Source organism: Gracilinanus agilis, chromosome X (genome assembly GCF_016433145.1).
Source record: "Gracilinanus agilis isolate LMUSP501 chromosome X, AgileGrace, whole genome shotgun sequence".
Taxonomy (NCBI): Eukaryota; Metazoa; Chordata; class Mammalia; order Didelphimorphia; family Didelphidae; genus Gracilinanus; species Gracilinanus agilis.
In genome coordinates, this window is record NC_058136.1 from 7,994,243 (window position 1) to 8,002,354 (window position 8,112).

The 8,112-nt window shown below is 41.5% G+C and overlaps 1 non-coding gene across 1 annotated transcript; it reads left to right on the top strand.

The window, feature by feature from the left end:
- Positions 1–3,899: 3,899 nt before the first annotated feature.
- On the top strand, positions 3,900–4,006 carry LOC123253873. The gene has a single exon (XR_006506624.1). It is a non-coding gene; the product is annotated as a U6 spliceosomal RNA (small nuclear RNA).
- Positions 4,007–8,112: the final 4,106 nt, after the last annotated feature.

Sequence of the window (8,112 nt, forward strand, 5' to 3'; positions counted from 1 at the left end):
TTTTTTAAATGAGATACATTTCTAAATAAACTTGGGAAATCACACCTGCTAGACCTTATTTAGACCTTATAAGAACTGCTTATTTCAAAGATTTCAGAATCTTCTGTGAATTCAGCAATTCAATGGTCTCTCACAAGGAAATGAGAGAGAAAGTATCTGCCAAGATGCCACAAATCCATCTCTGTGCCAGAATCTATGAATACCTTGTAACATTTAATGATAAAACACCATAGTCCTGTCCCACCCCTACCCCTTTCATTCATCTGTTCTCCCATTATAAAGCAAAATGGTGCCTTTAGAGATCCACCATTAGAGAGAGAGAGAGAGAGAGAGAGAGAGAGAGAGAGAGAGAGAGAGAGGTGCTGCTACTGATTGATCCTCATTTTAAAAAAGGAGAAACAGATGCTCAGAGACAGGAAGCAACTTACCTAGAACAGCTAGCTAGTAAGAGTCAGAACCTCCCCAGACTTGTTTGATTGCATCTTCCTGGGTTTTTTGCCTGTAGATTTTAGGCATGTTTAAAGCACACTAATACTTTCTATTTTTCTTCTTGTTTGGGTGAATTACAGGTTCTTGCTCTTATCGACATCTCATTGAAAAAAGCCCTCACTTTTATCTCCAACCCTGCTTTCTTGATTATTGCTATTAGAAGCTAGATGTTAGAGATTAATGTATATATTTATGGAAAAGAAATTTTGCTTGTGGGTGAAAGTTGCAATGATGTTTTCTTACAATTCTTATTTTTATCTGGGGGGACCAACGTCATGCTGACCGAATGAATGAATGCAAGGACCATTAAGTGCTTCCAAGCTGCCAGGGCTGGCACAAGCTCTGACAATCAGGTGACTTATTTGGCCCCCAGCTTCTGGCTGGAATAGCTCCCCTGCTCATGAAAACCACTGGAAATATTGTTCTTAAAAGGACTCTCAGGTAGCATACCCAACAGAGAGGTGAATCGGCTGCCCACACCTCTCTAATTCATTGTTTGCTGAAATACTTGAAACTGGGATTGAGGAGAGCTGAATGAACTCCTTAGTGCATCCTCTTTCCATCTCTGCATGGAGACAATCTGCCCATTCTTCAAGATGCCACTTAGATGCTTCTTCTACCACTAAGCTCCTCCCCCAAGAAGCTACACAGCAGAAAGACTTCTTTCCATGATCTGAGCTCCATGTTTGTTTTTGTCATGTTTCAATTTGGACTATGTTTCTTTGTCTCTCCTCTCTTATCTCCCCTATTAAAATGGAAGCCTTTGAACAGTCAAGGTGGTTACAGAACATGGAAGGTAGGAGTGGCATTCATGCAGTGTAATCATAGAACATATAAATCATATGGTCAGAAGATCATTACTTCAGAGCTGGAAGGGATACAAAGGTCAACCAAGCAATTTAAACCCTTCAATGCTAGGAGGAGGAAAACTGAAGCCCAAAAACAGAAAATAACTTATCCAAGGTCACACAGGTAGAGCCAAGACTGTAACTTGGGCTCTGTGACTCCATGTTCATCCCTCTTTCCACTGAACCACAACTATTTGGAGCATGGTTAGATCCTTACCCTCCCTTGACTTTGCTTTTCTCTTCTGTAAAATGAAGAGGCTAGACTAGATGGCCTTGAAAGACATTTCCAACCCTAAACCCATGAGGCTATGATCCACTGATCTCCCAAAGAGCCAGCCCTTAGAACAAAGAACAAAAAAACATTTTTATAAACTCAATTCATCAAAACTAACCAAAACAGTATCTGAGTTCAATTTCATATTCGGGGTCTGAAAGACAATTTAGATATTTATTGAGGCCACATTTCTGCATGAGTTCTTTCTTTCAACAAAGAGTGGCTCATCTGGATGACCAAGAGTGTATGGAAACATGAAAGGAGGCATTCAAGGTGATAAATATCCCCAAAGCAGTCTGTAAATACTTCTTAGAACTGATTTTGCATGACCACATCTAGAATCAGAATGGGGAGTAGAAAGAACAATGATTTTTTTCATCAAAATACATTCATTCACATCATTTTTTAAACTCTGTGACCTTGGGTGAGTCATATCCATTCTTGAAACCTCAGTTTTCCCCCTCTGGAAAATAGGAACAAACATTTTTACTGCCTATGTCACAATGTTCTTGTGAGGATCCCATGAGATAATGTGGGCAAAGCACTTCATAAACAGAACTAATTTGATGAGTGAGAGTTGTTGATCATGGGATTAGAGGAATTAGAACTGGAAAGATCCTTAGAGACCAAACTAGTCCAACCTCCTCATTTCATTGTTCTTCCCTTTTGCCTGGAAGTGTGCCCTTCTCTAAGCCAAGTGCATTGAGCTCTTTCCAATTTCATGAAAGCTGCCCTGAGAAAGAAATAGGCAAACAGCTGGACCCCAAGAAATGAAAATCTGGCTTTGCCCATTATATAATTAATGTATTCATTCATTAGTCCTCCAAAGAGCTGAGCCTCTAATTTAATGTTTACCTCTACTGGGGTGGCTTCACTTTTCCCTCCGGAATCTAGCAGGCCTTTGTGTGAGGTGCCATACTTGATGGAACCCAATTAGGCAAGAACAATTTTGCAAATTGCTTATTGAATGCCTTGTCCACATTACCCCAATCTCTCTTCCCAGTAAATTTCCACAGGCCCATGAATCAACTGAAAGGGAAATTTCCTTATAACTAAGCAACAATGTGAGGCTTCTCTTCTTCCCAAACAATTCCAGCATTGTCACATAGTAGGCACTTAATAAATATTTCTGGATTGACTGAAAGGAAAATGCCACCAGTGTCTTTAGGGCCTCAGTGAAAAATATTATTTGTTTAATGCTGCAAATTCATTTATCTAGTCTCTTCCTTTGATAGGTGAGGAATCCAAAGCCAAGAGAGAGGAAACTCACCAGGCAAGCTAGTGGAAGAGACACCAGAGACAATGGACTCCCATTTCAGGGCACCATGCATCACGGAAGTTCCATGGGTCTCAGAGACAACCCACTTCTCTCTGGCAAAGTCAGGGTCTTGAAATGTGGCTGAGTGGGTCCAAATAGCTCAGGTTCCCTCCTCACATCTAAGAGAATTCATGGCTTATGCTGCTCCATATACTTCTAATGAACCACATTTTTTTTATCTCAGAGTTGTTTTGTTTTTAACCCTTGAGTTATTCTCTTTCCACTCCAGATTTTTTCCTTATCTGACTTTGTGTGGCCTAGGTATGAGAAACCTTTTTCCATCCTACACTCATTGAACTATCTGTATTGGCCAATATCCCTTGGCTACTGGAGTTGATGACCCTCTTTGGTCCTTCTCTACCACTGTGCTTGGCAGGATATTCTTATTCCCCTATATTATCCTAGTTTCCATTTAGACACTTCTATTCCTTCCCTTAGTATATCCATAAGAAAAGCAGGGGTTTTCAAAATGATTTTGACTAACAAAATTTAGTAGTAGTAGTATTCTTTATTTATAGTTCTCATTTTATGTTCAGTGTATTGTATGCTATTGCTCAGGTGAATAAATGATTACCTATCCCCCGTGTTGGCAAACCTATGGCACACATGACAGAAAGGGCTGCTCCCTTCCCCCTCTCCACAAATACCTGAGGACATTTCTCACATGACCCAGCCCTCTGCCCAGTAGCCCAATGGGAGCACTTCCTCCCTCCCCTGCCTGGGGTAAGGCGGGGGAGGGGGGGGTTAACATGTGGTGTAAGGGTTGCAGTTTGAGCACTCAGTCTCTAAAAGGTTCACTATCACTGACATAGTCACTTCTCAGTATTCTTTGCTGATTCTTTACCCAATATTCTCTGCTTGTTGGACATCTTCAATTGCATGTATCTTTGATATATTCCTTCAAGTCTCAGCTAAAGTCTCACTTTCTGCAAGAAATTTTTCCCCATCATCCTTTAAAAAAATAACTCTTGTGCTTGCTTCAGCAGCACATATACTAAAATTGGAACGATACAGAGAAGATTAGCATGGCCCCTGGGCAAGGATGACATGCAAATTCGTGAAGTGTTCCATATTTAAACAAACAAACAAACAAATAAATAAATCACTCTTACCTTTTGTTTTAGAATTGATACTAAGTATTGTTCCAAGACAGAAAAGCAGTGAGGACTAGGCAACTGGGGTTAGATGACTTTCCCAGGGCCACATAGCTAGGAAGCATTTGAAGCCACATTTGAACCCAGGATCTCCTGTCTCCAGGCCTAGTGCTCTATCCAATGAGCCACCTATTTGCCCTCCAATCTTAGCACTTTCCCTTCTGATGTTTTCCCTGATTTATTCTATATCTTGTTTGTACAAGTCGTTTATATGTTATCTACCCTTTAGACTGAGAGCTTCTTGAGAATGGGGACTGTCTTTTGCCCTTGTGTGTATCACTGGGCACAGTGTGTGGCTCATAAGAGGCATTTGATAAATACTAGTTGACTGACTGATTCAAAAAGTCCCAAAGAAAGCTTAGTATCTTTCTCTCCAAGCCTACCCTCTTCTCAGTTTCTCTGTTGAAGTTCAGAGTACTCCCATTGTCCCGAAATCCTAGATTCCCACCCTGATTATCACCCTCACTTGAACTCACCTCATGTGTCTAATATGATGTTGCCAAATCTTGTTGCTTCTACCTTCATAACCCATATAGTCCCTCCATTCACACAATTACATCCCTACTTTAGACTTTCATCACCTCTACTTGAAGATTACTATAGTATTCTAACTAGGCTCCCTGCCTCAATATCTCTCCATAATCCAATCCAATCCTCCACCCAGCTGCCAAAGGAATTTTCCTAAAGCTTAGCTCTGACCATGTCACTTCCCTGCTCAAAAAGCTCCAGTGGCTCCCTATTTCCTCCACAATTAAATATAAACTCTTTGGGGAAGCACGTGAAGCTCTTTATAAAATGGCCCTTTCCTGTCTTTCTAGTCTTCTTACATGTTAATCTCCATGTTACATACTCTAAATTTCAACAATGCTAATCTACTTGTGCTTCCTCCAACATGGCACTCCAGGCCTCATCTATCTTCTGTCCCCTTGGGACTCAACTTCAATCACACTTACTATAGGAGGACTTTAGCAGTCTTCCCCTTGACCTCTCAGAGGCTCTCTCATCTACTCTGTGTATATACCTTATGTCCACCTAGATTGAAAGCCTTTTGAGGGCAGGGCTTGGCTTTTTCACTTTCTTAATGTCTAACAATTAACACCATGTCTGCCACATAAAAAACCACTTAACTAAATGCTCTTTGCCTTGTCTTGGCATGTAAAACACAAAGACACATAATGATTAAAAAAACCACTGGCCTTCTTCTGTCTTAGAATCAATACTAAGTATCAGTTCCAAGGCAGAAGAACAGTAAGGGCCAGGCAATGGGAGTTAAGTGGCTTGCCCCAGGTCACACAGTTTGGAAGGATCTTTGACCAGATTGGAACCCAGGACCTCCCATCTTTAGGCCTGGCTCTCTATACACTGAGCCACCTAGATGGCCCCACACATAATGATTTTTTAAAAGATGATGTCATAAGACAATCATAAGTATTCAAAGGTGTAAAGGGATACTGTGGGCCTCCACACTCCAGTCCAATCTTCTTGCAACCAATCCATGTTGCATCCTGACCCTTCCTGCCCTGCCTCTGCTGAGGAAATCTCAGCCAATTCACTGGAACTAAGGACCTGGTTGTGGTAATGCCTGCTTGTTCTTGTTTAGCTGTGTCCGACTCTCTATGACCCAGTGGACCATTGAATACCAAAGCTGCCAGGGGAGTTTTTTGGGCAAGGATACCAGAGTAGTTGACCATTTCCTTTTCCAGTGGCGATGCCTCAGTGTGCCTCAATACTCAACTACTGGAGGCAGCTAGGTGGCAGAGCAGGCTGTTGAACCTGGAGTCAGGAAGATCTGAGTTCAAATCTAACCTCAGATACTGATTAGCTCTGTGGCCCTGGGTGAGCCAGTCACCTTCTGCCTGTCTCTGTTTGCTCACAAGGTAATAATTACACCAGCCTCCCAGGGTAGCTGTAAGGATGAGGGCTTTGCAAACCTTCAAGTGCTGATAAATCCTAGCTGATACTATTATCATCATTATTGTTCGTATCATTGCTATTACACTTACCTCTTAACAAGGGCCTGTAGTGAGTGGACTTCCAGGTACCAGGGTAGATGGGTTGGGGGGGGGGACTGTGGGGAAGGGGAAACCTCTGAGTATCTCTTAGATCATGCCAAGTAAAGCCCACCTACCAGACTAATACTAATCCAAGTAGCTATTTGGGGTTTTGTTTTATTTTATTACACTGTTAAGAAGAGGCAACATAGTGCAGTGGAAAAAACACAGTTCAACTGAATAAGCATTTATTAAGCAGCTACTATATATGCAAGGTTCTAGATATGCCTATTTAAAGAGCACACAAAAATGGACTAGATTATACCACCCAAGCTCCAATACCTCCCCACTAGAGATGGGAAACAACAAGGAAAGGAAGGGCAGCAGGATGAGAACCCTAGACTTTCAGGTAAGAGAACCTGAATTCAAATCCTGGCTCTGCTACTGTATGATTTGGGGACAGGCCCTTCCCTTTTCTGTCCTCAGTTTCCTTCTCTGTAAAATGATGGAGTTGGACTGGATTCTGAATACCCTTCTAGGTCTGATATCCTTTGAAAATCAAATAACAACTACTCACACCAATATGATTGCTTCCTCTATCAGAAACACAGAGAAGGAAAGTAATTTATCTAAGATCAAGGAACTCAGGGACAGATCCAGAACTCAAAACTAGGTCTCTAGACTCTAACTCCCTTTCTTTTGAGCCATCCATTCTCTCTGTGAGTCCATACTCTTCTCTCAGCATCAACTACCAGCAAAGGAACATATGAGATCATGCCACCTACCACTGGCACACAAGTATATCTTAAAAGGAAACCTGCGCTGGTATTGCCATTAGAAAATGAAGATGTGAATCCAAATATGAGCCACTCTGTATGACTCAGGCAGCCTAAATGCAACGTGCCAGTGTGCCATTCTCCTCTATTCCATGCCAAGAGAATTTTAAATCTCGATAATTGCACTAAGATGTCCATCCCCCAATGCAGAGGAAAGATGACACCACCCGTAGGCATGGTGAAGGGATTCAGATCTGTCTCCAATGCTCCAGGCTCAGAGGCAGGAGAGTCAAGGGTTCAGTCATTGGGGGTGTCACTTCCCCTGAGGCCTCAGATAAAGGTGAATCCATCCAAACTGCCCATAAACTGTGGTTCCCTATTGAACAGTCATAAATTGCAGGGGGTGGGATCAGACCATTCCTATATACTTATTTATTGTTTATTGCCAAAAATTCCAAATAATCCAAAGCTCTATTGACCATTTGGGACCTTATCCATTCCCATGGCATCTCACCTCCATCCAGATGTTTCCTAATCCTATCTCTCCAGGCCTGAGCTCTTACCTGAGCTCCAAATCTATATCTCCAACTGAGTGACCCAAAAGAAATGTTCCAAAAATAACTCATCATTCTTTACACTAAACTTGGGCCATCTTATGACTTCACTATTTGACAGGTTCACAGAAGCATTGATCTAAAGTTGGAAGGGACCTCGGAGACCTATGAAAACAACCTCTTTATTTGACAGAAAAGGAAACTGAGGCTCAGGAAGAAGTGACTTCTCCAAGGTCCACCAAGAAATAAGCATTATGGGTTGAAATTTTAATCCAAATCCTCTGACTCAAGAGGCAGGGCCAGTGAGAGGAGGAGGAAGAAGAAGAAGAGTCAGCAAGTAAATGAAATAGATGTGAAATGAAGAAAGAAAAAAATGATGAAACATTAAAAAGTACAGGGAAGAAAACAAGTACAAAGGGGAGAGAAACAAGGCCATTTTGTTACTGCCTTGTCAGTAGGTCAAGATTTTCTTAACAGTCCTCTTTCGCTTTGTTTTTTTGTTTGCTGATGTTAAGTCTGATAACATAATAAAAAATAAAACATAATAGATAACAGAGAAGGAAGAAGAGGGGATGCGATACAGAGAAAGTAAGAGGTAAAGAAATTAAATTCAAATATCATCTTTGACCCTTACTCCTTGTATGACCTTGGTCAAATTGCTTCCCCTCCCTGGGCCTCAGTTTTCCCATCTGTGAAATAAAGGGCATG